The sequence below is a fragment of the Triturus cristatus genome, chromosome 11 (assembly GCF_964204655.1).
Source record: "Triturus cristatus chromosome 11, aTriCri1.1, whole genome shotgun sequence".
Lineage (NCBI taxonomy): Eukaryota > Metazoa > Chordata > Amphibia > Caudata > Salamandridae > Triturus > Triturus cristatus.
This window is the reverse complement of record NC_140594.1, coordinates 1143932785-1143949352: the sequence shown is the minus strand read 5'-3', so window position 1 is coordinate 1143949352 and position 16568 is coordinate 1143932785. Positions and strand designations below refer to the sequence as shown.

At 45.6% G+C, this 16568-nt stretch overlaps 8 non-coding genes across 8 annotated transcripts; all 8 read right to left on the bottom strand.

Moving 5' to 3' along the window:
• Window positions 1-646: 646 nt before the first annotated feature.
• TRNAG-UCC (transfer RNA glycine (anticodon UCC)) lies at window positions 647-718 on the bottom strand. The gene has a single exon. It is a non-coding gene; the product is annotated as a tRNA-Gly (tRNA).
• Window positions 719-3821: 3103 nt separating this feature from the next.
• Window positions 3822-3893, bottom strand: TRNAG-UCC (transfer RNA glycine (anticodon UCC)). The gene has a single exon. It is a non-coding gene; the product is annotated as a tRNA-Gly (tRNA).
• A 1521-nt stretch (window positions 3894-5414) lies between these two features.
• Window positions 5415-5486, bottom strand: TRNAG-UCC (transfer RNA glycine (anticodon UCC)). Its single transcript has one exon. It is a non-coding gene; the product is annotated as a tRNA-Gly (tRNA).
• A 1521-nt stretch (window positions 5487-7007) lies between these two features.
• Window positions 7008-7079, bottom strand: TRNAG-UCC (transfer RNA glycine (anticodon UCC)). Its single transcript has one exon. It is a non-coding gene; the product is annotated as a tRNA-Gly (tRNA).
• A 1500-nt stretch (window positions 7080-8579) lies between these two features.
• Window positions 8580-8651, bottom strand: TRNAG-UCC (transfer RNA glycine (anticodon UCC)). Its single transcript has one exon. It is a non-coding gene; the product is annotated as a tRNA-Gly (tRNA).
• Window positions 8652-10161: 1510 nt separating this feature from the next.
• On the bottom strand, window positions 10162-10233 carry TRNAG-UCC (transfer RNA glycine (anticodon UCC)). Its single transcript has one exon. It is a non-coding gene; the product is annotated as a tRNA-Gly (tRNA).
• Window positions 10234-11743: 1510 nt separating this feature from the next.
• On the bottom strand, window positions 11744-11815 carry TRNAG-UCC (transfer RNA glycine (anticodon UCC)). Its single transcript has one exon. It is a non-coding gene; the product is annotated as a tRNA-Gly (tRNA).
• Window positions 11816-16489: 4674 nt separating this feature from the next.
• Window positions 16490-16561, bottom strand: TRNAG-UCC (transfer RNA glycine (anticodon UCC)). Its single transcript has one exon. It is a non-coding gene; the product is annotated as a tRNA-Gly (tRNA).
• Window positions 16562-16568: the final 7 nt, after the last annotated feature.

Here is a 16568-nt window from a genome sequence, read left to right as displayed (position 1 = left end):
ATTTGGCTTTACCTGGGAGCCAGAGATCGACCCGGTGAGGGCTTGCCCGGTGTGAGGCTTTTGAGCGTTTGGGAGCGTTCGGGACGTGAGAGGACGCTGGACAGGAAACTATGCCAATTTGAAGTATCCAACCTTCCAGCTGCAGTGAGAGGCTCTTTCCGTGGAAATCTGGCACTTGGAGTCCTCTCAACTTGCCCTCTGATAAAACATTTTTCTGAGCCGCAGTTACATCCGATGGTTACAAGGTGGCGCTGCATTCAGGTGAGAGCACAAGTATGCACAAAATCTTGGGGACTTTTGCCAGATTTATCGGTGGATCTTGCCTATTATTTTCAGAGGCTAGATATCGCCTATAAATGCTTTTTAAAATAGGGATGCTGGGGTTATAATGTCTGGTCGGGGCTCAGCCCTTTCATTGCCTGCCCCCAGCAAAATATTTATTATCAGCACATGTGAGTGCTGAGTGCTTTATGGAAAATAGCATATATTGGGACAATGAATGTAGCAGATGAGGCGATCGAGATGTCTACCTACGTGTTTGTTTATTTTTTTATATAACGGCTGATTATTCTGTTTCTGATATTTCAGTTTTGTGACATGTTGCATTAAAATATATCCTGCTTGGAGAATATATAAATATTTGCACTGCGTTGGCCGGGAATCGAACCCGGGTCAACTGCTTGGAAGGCAGCTATGCTCACCACTATACCACCAACGCCCTCTGACGTGTGTCCTCTAGGTTCCAGATGTTACAACGCCGAGTGCAGTGGCAATCTTGCACCCGTTCCAATGGTGCATTTGGTGTGGATTCCAACATGAAAAGCAGTAGAAATTGTCTTGCAGAGGGTAAAGAACTGGGGATTGAAACCAAGGACAAAGCTGTGCAGAAGAGAAGAAATGGAAAGCAGCAGTACAAATAGTGGAAATGAGCATATGGGCAGCATCGGAAGCAAAGCAGCGAAGAGAAAGGGAGTAAATTCCATGAAATGCATAGGAGATTGATAAAAGCAGAACAAAAAGGGAAGAATGAAATTCAAAGCATGCCCCGAAAAACGTGTGAAGGTCCCACCTGTCATTTATGCTTCTAATTGGGTATCTTTACTTTCAAAGTATAGGGTTGATCCTTTGACGATCACTCTCTTGATTTACAGCAGAGACAGATAGTTGAGAAGTCTTTTCTCACATAGCTAGCACAAGCCTGCGCTTTTCCTTGCTGGCAGGGTGGAAATGACAGATTAGTCCTAGGAAGAAAAATCAAGCAATATTAGCAGAGGATGGTTTCGATCCATCGACCTCTGGGTTATGGGCCCAGCACGCTTCCGCTGCGCCACTCTGCTCCCTTGTGAAAGTGCTCTCTTTATGCAGAGGAGGAGCTTTCAGCGGAGTGGCAAGGGATTGGTGGGGCTCTCTCCTCATTTGCCTAAGCACATCGCAAGGTATGCTGGGTACAGAAAATCTTCATCTTCCCCACTCACATTCAGTCATAACTGAAAGTGCAGACCCTCTTAGGAATTAGCCGTTTCAGGCCTTTACCAAGACAGCAGCTCTCTGTCCCTGTCCTTTCTCTGTGATCCTAGCACTAGCATACTCAGGATTTGGCTTTACCTGGGAGCCAGAGATCTACCCGGTGAGGGCGAGGCTTTTGAGCGTTTGGGAGCGTTCGGGACGTGAGAGGACGCTGGACAGGAAACTATGCCAATTTGAAGTATCCAACCTTCCAGCTGCAGTGAGAGGCTCTTTCCGTGGAAATCTGGCACTTGGAGTCCTCTCAACTTGCCCTCTGATAAAACATTTTTCTGAGCCTCAGTTACATCCGATGGTTACAAGGTGGCGCTGCATTCAGGTGAGAGCACAAGTATGCACAAAATATTGGGGACTTTTGCCAGATTTATCGGTGGATCTTGCCTATTATTTTCAGAGGCTAGATATCGCCTATAAATGCTTTTTAAAATAGGGATGCTGGGGTTATAATGTCTGGTCGGGGCTCAGCCCTTTCATTGCCTGCCCCCAGCAAAATATTTATTATCAGCACATGTGAGTGCTGAGTGCTTTATGGAAAATAGCATATATTGGGACAATTAATGTAGCAGATGAGGCGATCGAGATGTCTACCTACGTGTTTGTTTATTTTTTTATATAACGGCTGATTATTCTGTTTCTGATATTTCAGTTTTGTGACATGTTGCATTAAAATATATCCTGCTTGGAGAATATATAAATATTTGCACTGCGTTTGCCGGGAATCGAACCCGGGTCAACTGCTTGGAAGGCAGCTATGCTCACCACTATACCACCAACGCCCTCTGATGTGTGTCCTCTAGGTTCCAGATGTTACAACGCCGAGTGCAGTGGCAATCTTGCACCCGTTCCAATGGTGCATTTGGTGTGGATTCCAACATGAAAAGCAGTAGAAATTGTCTTGCAGAGGGTAAAGAACTGGGGATTGAAACCAAGGACAAAGCTGTGCAGAAGAGAAGAAATGGAAAGCAGCAGTACAAATAGTGGAAATGAGCATATGGGCAGCATCGGAAGCAAAGCAGCGAAGAGAAAGGGAGTAAATTCCATGAAATGCATAGGAGATTGATAAAAGCAGAACAAAAAGGGAAGAATGAAATTCAAAGCATGCCCCGAAAAACGTGTGAAGGTCCCACCTGTCATTTATGCTTCTAATTGGGTATCTTTACTTTCAAAGTATAGGGTTGATCCTTTGACGATCACTCTCTTGATTTACAGCAGAGACAGATAGTTGAGAAGTCTTTTCTCACATAGCTAGCACAAGCCTGCGCTTTTCCTTGCTGGCAGGGTGGAAATGACAGATTAGTCCTAGGAAGAAAAATCAAGCAATATTAGCAGAGGATGGTTTCGATCCATCGACCTCTGGGTTATGGGCCCAGCACGCTTCCGCTGCGCCACTCTGCTCCCTTGTGAAAGTGCTCTCTTTATGCAGAGGAGGAGCTTTCAGCGGAGTGGCAAGGGATTGGTGGGGCTCTCTCCTCATTTGCCTAAGCACATCGCAAGGTATGCTGGGTACAGAAAATCTTCATCTTCCCCACTCACATTCAGTCATAACTGAAAGTGCAGACCCTCTTAGGAATTAGCCGTTTCAGGCCTTTACCAAGACAGCAGCTCTCTGTCCCTGTCCTTTCTCTGTGATCCTAGCACTAGCATACTCAGGATTTGGCTTTACCTGGGAGCCAGAGATCTACCCGGTGAGGGCTTGCCCGGTGTGAGGCTTTTGAGCGTTTGGGAGCGTTCGGGACGTGAGAGGACGCTGGACAGGAAACTATGCCAATTTGAAGTATCCAACCTTCCAGCTGCAGTGAGAGGCTCTTTCCGTGGAAATCTGGCACTTGGAGTCCTCTCAACTCGCCCTCTGATAAAACATTTTTCTGAGCCGCAGTTACATCCGATGGTTACAAGGTGGCGCTGCATTCAGGTGAGAGCACAAGTATGCACAAAATCTTGGGGACTTTTGCCAGATTTATCGGTGGATCTTGCCTATTATTTTCAGAGGCTAGATATCGCCTATAAATGCTTTTTAAAAGAGGGATGCTGGGGTTATAATGTCTGGTCGGGGCTCAGCCCTTTCATTGCCTGCCCCCATCAAAATATTTATTATCAGCACATGTGAGTGCTGAGTGCTTTATGGAAAATAGCATATATTGGGACAATGAATGTAGCAGATGAGGCGATCGAGATGTCTACCTACGTGTTTGTTTATTTTTTTATATAACGGCTGATTATTCTGTTTCTGATATTTCAGTTTTGTGACATGTTGCATTAAAATATATCCTGCTTGGAGAATATATAAATATTTGCACTGCGTTGGCCGGGAATCGAACCCGGGTCAACTGCTTGGAAGGCAGCTATGCTCACCACTATACCACCAACGCCCTCTGATGTGTGTCTTCTAGGTTCCAGATGTTACAACGCCGAGTGCAGTGGCAATCTTGCACCCGTTCCAATGGTGCATTTGGTGTGGATTCCAACATGAAAAGCAGTAGAAATAGTCTTGCAGAGGGTAAAGAACTGGGGATTGAAACCAAGGACAAAGCTGTGCAGAAGAGAAGAAATGGAAAGCAGCAGTACAAATAGTGGAAATGAGCATATGGGCAGCATCGGAAGCAAAGCAGCGAAGAGAAAGGGAGTAAATTCCATGAAATGCATAGGAGATTGATAAAAGCAGAACAAAAAGGGAAGAATGAAATTCAAAGCATGCCCCGAAAAACGTGTGAAGGTCCCACCTGTCATTTATGCTTCTAATTGGGTATCTTTACTTTCAAAGTATAGGGTTGATCCTTTGACGATCACTCTCTTGATTTACATCAGAGACAGATAGTTGAGAAGTCTTTTCTCACATAGCTAGCACAAGCCTGCGCTTTTCCTTGCTGGCAGGGTGGAAATGACAGATTAGTCCTAGGAAGAAAAATCAAGCAATATTAGCAGAGGATGGTTTCGATCCATCGACCTCTGGGTTATGGGCCCAGCACGCTTACGCTGCGCCACTCTGCTCCCTTGTGAAAGTGCTCTCTTTATGCAGAGGAGGAGCTTTCAGCGGAGTGGCAAGGGATTGGTGGGGCTCTCTCCTCATTTGCCTAAGCACATCGCAAGGTATGCTGGGTACAGAAAATCTTCATCTTCCCCACTCACATTCAGTCATAACTGAAAGTGCAGACCCTCTTAGGAATTAGCCGTTTCAGGCCTTTACCAAGACAGCAGCTCTCTGTCCCTGTCCTTTCTCTGTGATCCTAGCACTAGCATACTCAGGATTTGGCTTTACCTGGGAGCCAGAGATCGACCCGGTGAGGGCTTGCCCGGTGTGAGGCTTTTGAGCGTTTGGGAGCGTTCGGGACGTGAGAGGACGCTGGACAGGAAACTATGCCAATTTGAAGTATCCAACCTTCCAGCTGCAGTGAGAGGCTCTTTCCGTGGAAATCTGGCACTTGGAGTCCTCTCAACTTGCCCTCTGATAAAACATTTTTCTGAGCCGCAGTTACATCCGATGGTTACAAGGTGGCGCTGCATTCAGGTGAGAGCACAAGTATGCACAAAATCTTGGGGACTTTTGCCAGATTTATCGGTGGATCTTGCCTATTATTTTCAGAGGCTAGATATCGCCTATAAATGCTTTTTAAAATAGGGATGCTGGGGTTATAATGTCTGGTCGGGGCTCAGCCCTTTCATTGCCTGCCCCCAGCAAAATATTTATTATCAGCACATGTGAGTGCTGAGTGCTTTATGGAAAATAGCATATATTGGGACAATGAATGTAGCAGATGAGGCGATCGAGATGTCTACCTACGTGTTTGTTTATTTTTTTATATAACGGCTGATTATTCTGTTTCTGATATTTCAGTTTTGTGACATGTTGCATTAAAATATATCCTGCTTGGAGAATATATAAATATTTGCACTGCGTTGGCCGGGAATCGAACCCGGGTCAACTGCTTGGAAGGCAGCTATGCTCACCACTATACCACCAACGCCCTCTGATGTGTGTCCTCTAGGTTCCAGATGTTACAACGCCGAGTGCAGTGGCAATCTTGCACCCGTTCCAATGGTGCATTTGGTGTGGATTCCAACATGAAAAGCAGTAGAAATTGTCTTGCAGAGGGTAAAGAACTGGGGATTGAAACCAAGGACAAAGCTGTGCAGAAGAGAAAAAATGGAAAGCAGCAGTACAAATAGTGGAAATGAGCATATGGGCAGCATCGGAAGCAAAGCAGCGAAGAGAAAGGGAGTAAATTCCATGAAATGCATAGGAGATTGATAAAAGCAGAACAAAAAGGGAAGAATGAAATTCAAAGCATGCCCCGAAAAACGTGTGAAGGTCCCACCTGTCATTTATGCTTCTAATTGGGTATCTTTACTTTCAAAGTATAGGGTTGATCCTTTGACGATCACTCTCTTGATTTACAGCAGAGACAGATAGTTGAGAAGTCTTTTCTCACATAGCTAGCACAAGCCTGCGCTTTTCCTTGCTGGCAGGGTGGAAATGACAGATTAGTCCTAGGAAGAAAAATCAAGCAATATTAGCAGAGGATGGTTTCGATCCATCGACCTCTGGGTTATGGGCCCAGCACGCTTCCGCTGCGCCACTCTGCTCCCTTGTGAAAGTGCTCTCTTTATGCAGAGGAGGAGCTTTCAGCGGAGTGGCAAGGGATTGGTGGGGCTCTCTCCTCATTTGCCTAAGCACATCGCAAGGTATGCTGGGTACAGAAAATCTTCATCTTCCCCACTCACATTCAGTCATAACTGAAAGTGCAGACCCTCTTAGGAATTAGCCGTTTCAGGCCTTTACCAAGACAGCAGCTCTCTGTCCCTGTCCTTTCTCTGTGATCCTAGCACTAGCATACTCAGGATTTGGCTTTACCTGGGAGCCAGAGATCTACCCGGTGAGGGCTTGCCCGGTGTGAGGCTTTTGAGCGTTTGGGAGCGTTCGGGACGTGAGAGGACGCTGGACAGGAAACTATGCCAATTTGAAGTATCCAACCTTCCAGCTGCAGTGAGAGGCTCTTTCCGTGGAAATCTGGCACTTGGAGTCCTCTCAACTTGCCCTCTGATAAAACATTTTTCTGAGCCGCAGTTACATCCGATGGTTACAAGGTGGCGCTGCATTCAGGTGAGAGCACAAGTATGCACAAAATCTTGGGGACTTTTGCCAGATTTATCGGTGGATCTTGCCTATTATTTTCAGAGGCTAGATATCGCCTATAAATGCTTTTTAAAATAGGGATGCTGGGGTTATAATGTCTGGTCGGGGCTCAGCCCTTTCATTGCCTGCCCCCAGCAAAATATTTATTATCAGCACATGTGAGTGCTGAGTGCTTTATGGAAAATAGCATATATTGGGACAATGAATGTAGCAGATGAGGCGATCGAGATGTCTACCTACGTGTTTGTTTATTTTTTTATATAACGGCTGATTATTCTGTTTCTGATATTTCAGTTTTGTGACATGTTGCATTAAAATATATCCTGCTTGGAGAATATATAAATATTTGCACTGCGTTGGCCGGGAATCGAACCCGGGTCAACTGCTTGGAAGGCAGCTATGCTCACCACTATACCACCAACGCCCTCTGATGTGTGTCCTCTAGGTTCCAGATGTTACAACGCCGAGTGCAGTGGCAATCTTGCACCCGTTCCAATGGTGCATTTGGTGTGGATTCCAACATGAAAAGCAGTAGAAATAGTCTTGCAGAGGGTAAAGAACTGGGGATTGAAACCAAGGACAAAGCTGTGCAGAAGAGAAGAAATGGAAAGCAGCAGTACAAATAGTGGAAATGAGCATATGGGCAGCATCGGAAGCAAAGCAGCGAAGAGAAAGGGAGTAAATTCCATGAAATGCATAGGAGATTGATAAAAGCAGAACAAAAAGGGAAGAATGAAATTCAAAGCATGCCCCGAAAAACGTGTGAAGGTCCCACCTGTCATTTATGCTTCTAATTGGGTATCTTTACTTTCAAAGTATAGGGTTGATCCTTTGACGATCACTCTCTTGATTTACAGCAGAGACAGATAGTTGAGAAGTCTTTTCTCACATAGCTAGCACAAGCCTGCGCTTTTCCTTGCTGGCAGGGTGGAAATGACAGATTAGTCCTAGGAAGAAAAATCAAGCAATATTAGCAGAGGATGGTTTCGATCCATCGACCTCTGGGTTATGGGCCCAGCACGCTTCCGCTGCGCCACTCTGCTCCCTTGTGAAAGTGCTCTCTTTATGCAGAGGAGGAGCTTTCAGCGGAGTGGCAAGGGATTGGTGGGGCTCTCTCCTCATTTGCCTAAGCACATCGCAAGGTATGCTGGGTACAGAAAATCTTCATCTTCCCCACTCACATTCAGTCATAACTGAAAGTGCAGACCCTCTTAGGAATTAGCCGTTTCAGGCCTTTACCAAGACAGCAGCTCTCTGTCCCTGTCCTTTCTCTGTGATCCTAGCACTAGCATACTCAGGATTTGGCTTTACCTGGGAGCCAGAGATCTACCCGGTGAGGGCGAGGCTTTTGAGCGTTTGGGAGCGTTGAGGACGCTGGACAGGAAACTATGCCAATTTGAAGTATCCAACCTTCCTGCTGCAGTGAGAGTCTCTTTCCGTGGAAATCTGGCACTTGGAGTCCTCTCAACTTGCCCTCTGATAAAACATTTTTCTGAGCCGCAGTTACATCCGATGGTTACAAGGTGGCGCTGCATTCAGGTGAGAGCACAAGTATGCACAAAATCTTGGGGACTTTTGCCAGATTTATCGGTGGATCTTGCCTATTATTTTCAGAGGCTAGATATCGCCTATAAATGCTTTTTAAAATAGGGATGCTGGGGTTATAATGTCTGGTCGGGGCTCAGCCCTTTCATTGCCTGCCCCCAGCAAAATATTTATTATCAGCACATGTGAGTGCTGAGTACTTTATGGAAAATAGCATATATTGGGACAATGAATGTAGCAGATGAGGCGATCGAGATGTCTACCTACGTGTTTGTTTATTTTTTTATATAACGGCTGATTATTCTGTTTCTGATATTTCAGTTTTGTGACATGTTGCATTAAAATATATCCTGCTTGGAGAATATATAAATATTTGCACTGCGTTGGCCGGGAATCGAACCCGGGTCAACTGCTTGGAAGGCAGCTATGCTCACCACTATACCACCAACGCCCTCTGATGTGTGTCCTCTACGTTCCAGATGTTACAACGCCGAGTGCAGTGGCAATCTTGCACCCGTTCCAATGGTGCATTTGGTGTGGATTCCAACATTAAAAGCAGTAGAAATTGTCTTGCAGAGGGTAAAGAACTGGGGATTGAAACCAAGGACAAAGCTGTGCAGAAGAGAAGAAATGGAAAGCAGCAGTACAAATAGTGGAAATGAGCATATGGGCAGCATCGGAAGCAAAGCAGCGAAGAGAAAGGGAGTAAATTCCATGAAATGCATAGGAGATTGATAAAAGCAGAACAAAAAGGGAAGAATTAAATTCAAAGCATGCCCCGAAAAACGTGTGAAGGTCCCACCTGTCATTTATGCTTCTAATTGGGTATCTTTACTTTCAAAGTATAGGGTTGATCCTTTGACGATCACTCTCTTGATTTACAGCAGAGACAGATAGTTGAGAAGTCTTTTCTCACATAGCTAGCACAAGCCTGCGCTTTTCCTTGCTGGCAGGGTGGAAATGACAGATTAGTCCTAGGAAGAAAAATCAAGCAATATTAGCAGAGGATGGTTTCGATCCATCGACCTCTGGGTTATGGGCCCAGCACGCTTCCGCTGCGCCACTCTGCTCCCTTGTGAAAGTGCTCTCTTTATGCAGAGGAGGAGCTTTCAGCGGAGTGGCAAGGGATTGGTGGGGCTCTCTCCTCATTTGCCTAAGCACATCGCAAGGTATGCTGGGTACAGAAAATCTTCATCTTCCCCACTCACATTCAGTCATAACTGAAAGTGCAGACCCTCTCAGGAATTAGCCGTTTCAGGCCTTTACCAAGACAGCAGCTCTCTGTCCCTGTCCTTTCTCTGTGATCCTAGCACTAGCATACTCAGGATTTGGCTTTACCTGGGAGCCAGAGATCTACCCGGTGAGGGCGAGGCTTTTGAGCGTTTGAGAGCGTTCGGGACGTGAGAGGACGCTGGACAGGAAACTATGCCAATTTGAAGTATCCAACCTTCCAGCTGCAGTGAGAGGCTCTTTCCGTGGAAATCTGGCACTTGGAGTCCTCTCAACTTGCCCTCTGATAAAACATTTTTCTGAGCCGCAGTTACATCCGATGGTTACAAGGTGGCGCTGCATTCAGGTGAGAGCACAAGTATGCACAAAATCTTGGGGACTTTTGCCAGATTTATCGGTGGATCTTGCCTATTATTTTCAGAGGCTAGATATCGCCTATAAATGCTTTTTAAAATAGGGATGCTGGGGTTATAATGTCTGGTCGGGGCTCAGCCCTTTCATTGCCTGCCCCCAGCAAAATATTTATTATCAGCACATGTGAGTGCTGAGTGCTTTATGGAAAATAGCATATATTGGGACAATGAATGTAGCAGATGAGGCGATCGAGATGTCTACCTACGTGTTTGTTTATTTTTTTATATAACGGCTGATTATTCTGTTTCTGATATTTCAGTTTTGTGACATGTTGCATTAAAATATATCCTGCTTGGAGAATATATAAATATTTGCACTGCGTTGGCCGGGAATCGAACCCGGGTCAACTGCTTGGAAGGCAGCTATGCTCACCACTATACCACCAACGCCCTCTGAAGTGTGTCCTCTAGGTTCCAGATGTTACAACGCCAAGTGCAGTGGCAATCTTGCACCCGTTCCAATGGTGCATTTGGTGTGGATTCCAACATGAAAAGCAGTAGAAATTGTCTTGCAGAGGGTAAAGAACTGGGGATTGAAACCAAGGACAAAGCTGTGCAGAAGAGAAGAAATGGAAAGCAGCAGTACAAATAGTGGAAATGAGCATATGGGCAGCATCGGAAGCAAAGCAGCGAAGAGAAAGGGAGTAAATTCCATGAAATGCATAGAAGATTGATAAAAGCAGAACAAAAAGGGAAGAATGAAATTCAAAGCATGCCCCGAAAAACGTGTGAAGGTCCCACCTGTCATTTATGCTTCTAATTGGGTATCTTTACTTTCAAAGTATAGGGTTGATCCTTTGACGATCACTCTCTTGATTTACAGCAGAGACAGATAGTTGAGAAGTCTTTTCTCACATAGCTAGCACAAGCCTGCGCTTTTCCTTGCTGGCAGGGTGGAAATGACAGATTAGTCCTAGGAAGAAAAATCAAGCAATATTAGCAGAGGATGGTTTCGATCCATCGACCTCTGGGTTATGGGCTCAGCACGCTTCCGCTGCGCCACTCTGCTCCCTTGTGAAAGTGCTCTCTTTATGCAGAGGAGGAGCTTTCAGCGGAGTGGCAAGGGATTGGTGGGGCTCTCTCCTCATTTGCCTAAGCACATCGCAAGGTATGCTGGGTACAGAAAATCTTCATCTTCCCCACTCACATTCAGTCATAACTGAAAGTGCAGACCCTCTTAGGAATTAGCCGTTTCAGGCCTTTACCAAGACAGCAGCTCTCTGTCCCTGTCCTTTCTCTGTGATCCTAGCACTAGCATACTCAGGATTTGGCTTTACCTGGGAGCCAGAGATCTACCCGGTGAGGGCGAGGCTTTTGAGCGTTTGGGAGCGTTCGGGACGTGAGAGGACGCTGGACAGGAAACTATGCCAATTTGAAGTATCCAACCTTCCAGCTGCAGTGAGAGGCTCTTTCCGTGGAAATCTGGCACTTGGAGTCCTCTCAACTTGCCCTCTGATAAAACATTTTTCTGAGCCTCAGTTACATCCGATGGTTACAAGGTGGCGCTGCATTCAGGTGAGAGCACAAGTATGCACAAAATCTTGGGGACTTTTGCCAGATTTATCGGTGGATCTTGCCTATTATTTTCAGAGGCTAGATATCGCCTATAAATGCTTTTTAAAATAGGGATGCTGGGGTTATAATGTCTGGTCGGGGCTCAGCCCTTTCATTGCCTGCCCCCAGCAAAATATTTATTATCAGCACATGTGAGTGCTGAGTGCTTTATGGAAAATAGCATATATTGGGACAATGAATGTAGCAGATGAGGCGATCGAGATGTCTACCTACGTGTTTGTTTATTTTTTTATATAACGGCTGATTATTCTGTTTCTGATATTTCAGTTTTGTGACATGTTGCATTAAAATATATCCTGCTTGGAGAATATATAAATATTTGCACTGCGTTGGCCGGGAATCGAACCCGGGTCAACTGCTTGGAAGGCAGCTATGCTCACCACTATACCACCAACGCCCTCTGACGTGTGTCCTCTAGGTTCCAGATGTTACAACGCCGAGTGCAGTGGCAATCTTGCACCCGTTCCAATGGTGCATTTGGTGTGGATTCCAACATGAAAAGCAGTAGAAATTGTCTTGCAGAGGGTAAAGAACTGGGGATTGAAACCAAGGACAAAGCTGTGCAGAAGAGAAGAAATGGAAAGCAGCAGTACAAATAGTGGAAATGAGCATATGGGCAGCATCGGAAGCAAAGCAGCGAAGAGAAAGGGAGTAAATTCCATGAAATGCATAGGAGATTGATAAAAGCAGAACAAAAAGGGAAGAATGAAATTCAAAGCATGCCCCGAAAAACGTGTGAAGGTCCCACCTGTCATTTATGCTTCTAATTGGGTATCTTTACTTTCAAAGTATAGGGTTGATCCTTTGACGATCACTCTCTTGATTTACAGCAGAGACAGATAGTTGAGAAGTCTTTTCTCACATAGCTAGCACAAGCCTGCGCTTTTCCTTGCTGGCAGGGTGGAAATGACAGATTAGTCCTAGGAAGAAAAATGAAGCAATATTAGCAGAGGATGGTTTCGATCCATCGACCTCTGGGTTATGGGCCCAGCACGCTTCCGCTGCGCCACTCTGCTCCCTTGTGAAAGTGCTCTCTTTATGCAGAGGAGGAGCTTTCAGCGGAGTGGCAAGGGATTGGTGGGGCTCTCTCCTCATTTGCCTAAGCACATCGCAAGGTATGCTGGGTACAGAAAATCTTCATCTTCCCCACTCACATTCAGTCATAACTGAAAGTGCAGACCCTCTTAGGAATTAGCCGTTTCAGGCCTTTACCAAGACAGCAGCTCTCTGTCCCTGTCCTTTCTCTGTGATCCTAGCACTAGCATACTCAGGATTTGGCTTTACCTGGGAGCCAGAGATCTACCCGGTGAGGGCGAGGCTTTTGAGCGTTTGGGAGCGTTCGGGACGTGAGAGGACGCTGGACAGGAAACTATGCCAATTTGAAGTATCCAACCTTCCAGCTGCAGTGAGAGGCTCTTTCCGTGGAAATCTGGCACTTGGAGTCCTCTCAACTTGCCCTCTGATAAAACATTTTTCTGAGCCTCAGTTACATCCGATGGTTACAAGGTGGCGCTGCATTCAGGTGAGAGCACAAGTATGCACAAAATCTTGGGGACTTTTGCCAGATTTATCGGTGGATCTTGCCTATTATTTTCAGAGGCTAGATATCGCCTATAAATGCTTTTTAAAATAGGGATGCTGGGGTTATAATGTCTGGTCGGGGCTCAGCCCTTTCATTGCCTGCCCCCAGCAAAATATTTATTATCAGCACATGTGAGTGCTGAGTGCTTTATGGAAAATAGCATATATTGGGACAATGAATGTAGCAGATGAGGCGATCGAGATGTCTACCTACGTGTTTGTTTATTTTTTTATATAACGGCTGATTATTCTGTTTCTGATATTTCAGTTTTGTGACATGTTGCATTAAAATATATCCTGCTTGGAGAATATATAAATATTTGCACTGCGTTTGCCGGGAATCGAACCCGGGTCAACTGCTTGGAAGGCAGCTATGCTCACCACTATACCACCAACGCCCTCTGATGTGTGTCCTCTAGGTTCCAGATGTTACAACGCCGAGTGCAGTGGCAATCTTGCACCCGTTCCAATGGTGCATTTGGTGTGGATTCCAACATGAAAAGCAGTAGAAATTGTCTTGCAGAGGGTAAAGAACTGGGGATTGAAACCAAGGACAAAGCTGTGCAGAAGAGAAGAAATGGAAAGCAGCAGTACAAATAGTGGAAATGAGCATATGGGCAGCATCGGAAGCAAAGCAGCGAAGAGAAAGGGAGTAAATTCCATGAAATGCATAGGAGATTGATAAAAGCAGAACAAAAAGGGAAGAATGAAATTCAAAGCATGCCCCGAAAAACGTGTGAAGGTCCCACCTGTCATTTATGCTTCTAATTGGGTATCTTTACTTTCAAAGTATAGGGTTGATCCTTTGACGATCACTCTCTTGATTTACAGCAGAGACAGATAGTTGAGAAGTCTTTTCTCACATAGCTAGCACAAGCCTGCGCTTTTCCTTGCTGGCAGGGTGGAAATGACAGATTAGTCCTAGGAAGAAAAATCAAGCAATATTAGCAGAGGATGGTTTCGATCCATCGACCTCTGGGTTATGGGCCCAGCACGCTTCCGCTGCGCCACTCTGCTCCCTTGTGAAAGTGCTCTCTTTATGCAGAGGAGGAGCTTTCAGCGGAGTGGCAAGGGATTGGTGGGGCTCTCTCCTCATTTGCCTAAGCACATCGCAAGGTATGCTGGGTACAGAAAATCTTCATCTTCCCCACTCACATTCAGTCATAACTGAAAGTGCAGACCCTCTTAGGAATTAGCCGTTTCAGGCCTTTACCAAGACAGCAGCTCTCTGTCCCTGTCCTTTCTCTGTGATCCTAGCACTAGCATACTCAGGATTTGGCTTTACCTGGGAGCCAGAGATCGACCCGGTGAGGGCGAGGCTTTTGAGCGTTTGGGAGCGTTCGGGACGTGAGAGGACGCTGGACAGGAAACTATGCCAATTTGAAGTATCCAACCTTCCAGCTGCAGTGAGAGGCTCTTTCCGTGGAAATCTGGCACTTGGAGTCCTCTCAACTTGCCCTCTGATAAAACATTTTTCTGAGCCGCAGTTACATCCGATGGTTACAAGGTGGCGCTGCATTCAGGTGAGAGCACAAGTATGCACAAAATCTTGGGGACTTTTGCCAGATTTATCGGTGGATCTTGCCTATTATTTTCAGAGGCTAGATATCGCCTATAAATGCTTTTTAAAATAGGGATGCTGGGGTTATAATGTCTGGTCGGGGCTCAGCCCTTTCATTGCCTGCCCCCAGCAAAATATTTATTATCAGCACATGTGAGTGCTGAGTGCTTTATGGAAAATAGCATATATTGGGACAATGAATGTAGCAAATGAGGCGATCGAGATGTCTACCTACGTGTTTGTTTATTTTTTTATATAACGGCTGATTATTCTGTTTCTGATATTTCAGTTTTGTGACATGTTGCATTAAAATATATCCTGCTTGGAGAATATATAAATATTTGCACTGCGTTGGCTGGGAATCGAACCCGGGTCAACTGCTTGGAAGGCAGCTATGCTCACCACTATACCACCAACGCCCTCTGATGTGTGTCCTCTAGGTTCCAGATGTTACAACGCCGAGTGCAGTGGCAATCTTGCACCCGTTCCAATGGTGCATTTGGTGTGGATTCCAACATGAAAAGCAGTAGAAATTGTCTTGCAGAGGGTAAAGAACTGGGGATTGAAACCAAGGACAAAGCTGTGCAGAAGAGAAAAAATGGAAAGCAGCAGTACAAATAGTGGAAATGAGCATATGGGCAGCATCGGAAGCAAAGCAGCGAAGAGAAAGGGAGTAAATTCCATGAAATGCATAGGAGATTGATAAAAGCAGAACAAAAAGGGAAGAATGAAATTCAAAGCATGCCCCGAAAAACGTGTGAAGGTCCCACCTGTCATTTATGCTTCTAATTGGGTATCTTTACTTTCAAAGTATAGGGTTGATCCTTTGACGATCACTCTCTTGATTTACAGCAGAGACAGATAGTTGAGAAGTCTTTTCTCACATAGCTAGCACAAGCCTGCGCTTTTCCTTGCTGGCAGGGTGGAAATGACAGATTAGTCCTAGGAAGAAAAATCAAGCAATATTAGCAGAGGATGGTTTCGATCCATCGACCTCTGGGTTATGGGCCCAGCACGCTTACGCTGCGCCACTCTGCTCCCTTGTGAAAGTGCTCTCTTTATGCAGAGGAGGAGCTTTCAGCGGAGTGGCAAGGGATTGGTGGGGCTCTCTCCTCATTTGCCTAAGCACATCGCAAGGTATGCTGGGTACAGAAAATCTTCATCTTCCCCACTCACATTCAGTCATAACTGAAAGTGCAGACCCTCTTAGGAATTAGCCGTTTCAGGCCTTTACCAAGACAGCAGCTCTCTGTCCCTGTCCTTTCTCTGTGATCCTAGCACTAGCATACTCAGGATTTGGCTTTACCTGGGAGCCAGAGATCGACCCGGTGAGGGCGAGGCTTTTGAGCGTTTGGGAGCGTTCGGGACGTGAGAGGACGCTGGACAGGAAACTATGCCAATTTGAAGTATCCAACCTTCCAGCTGCAGTGAGAGGCTCTTTCCGTGGAAATCTGGCACTTGGAGTCCTCTCAACTTGCCCTCTGATAAAACATTTTTCTGAGCCGCAGTTACATCCGATGGTTACAAGGTGGCGCTGCATTCAGGTGAGAGCACAAGTATGCACAAAATCTTGGGGACTTTTGCCAGATTTATCGGTGGATCTTGCCTATTATTTTCAGAGGCTAGATATCGCCTATAAATGCTTTTTAAAATAGGGATGCTGGGGTTATAATGTCTGGTCGGGGCTCAGCCCTTTCATTGCCTGCCCCCAGCAAAATATTTATTATCAGCACATGTGAGTGCTGAGTGCTTTATGGAAAATAGCATATATTGGGACAATGAATGTAGCAAATGAGGCGATCGAGATGTCTACCTACGTGTTTGTTTATTTTTTTATATAACGGCTGATTATTCTGTTTCTGATATTTCAGTTTTGTGACATGTTGCATTAAAATATATCCTGCTTGGAGAATATATAAATATTTGCACTGCGTTGGCCGGGAATCGAACCCGGGTCAACTGCTTGGAAGGCAGCTATGCTCACCACTATACCACCAACGCCCTCTGA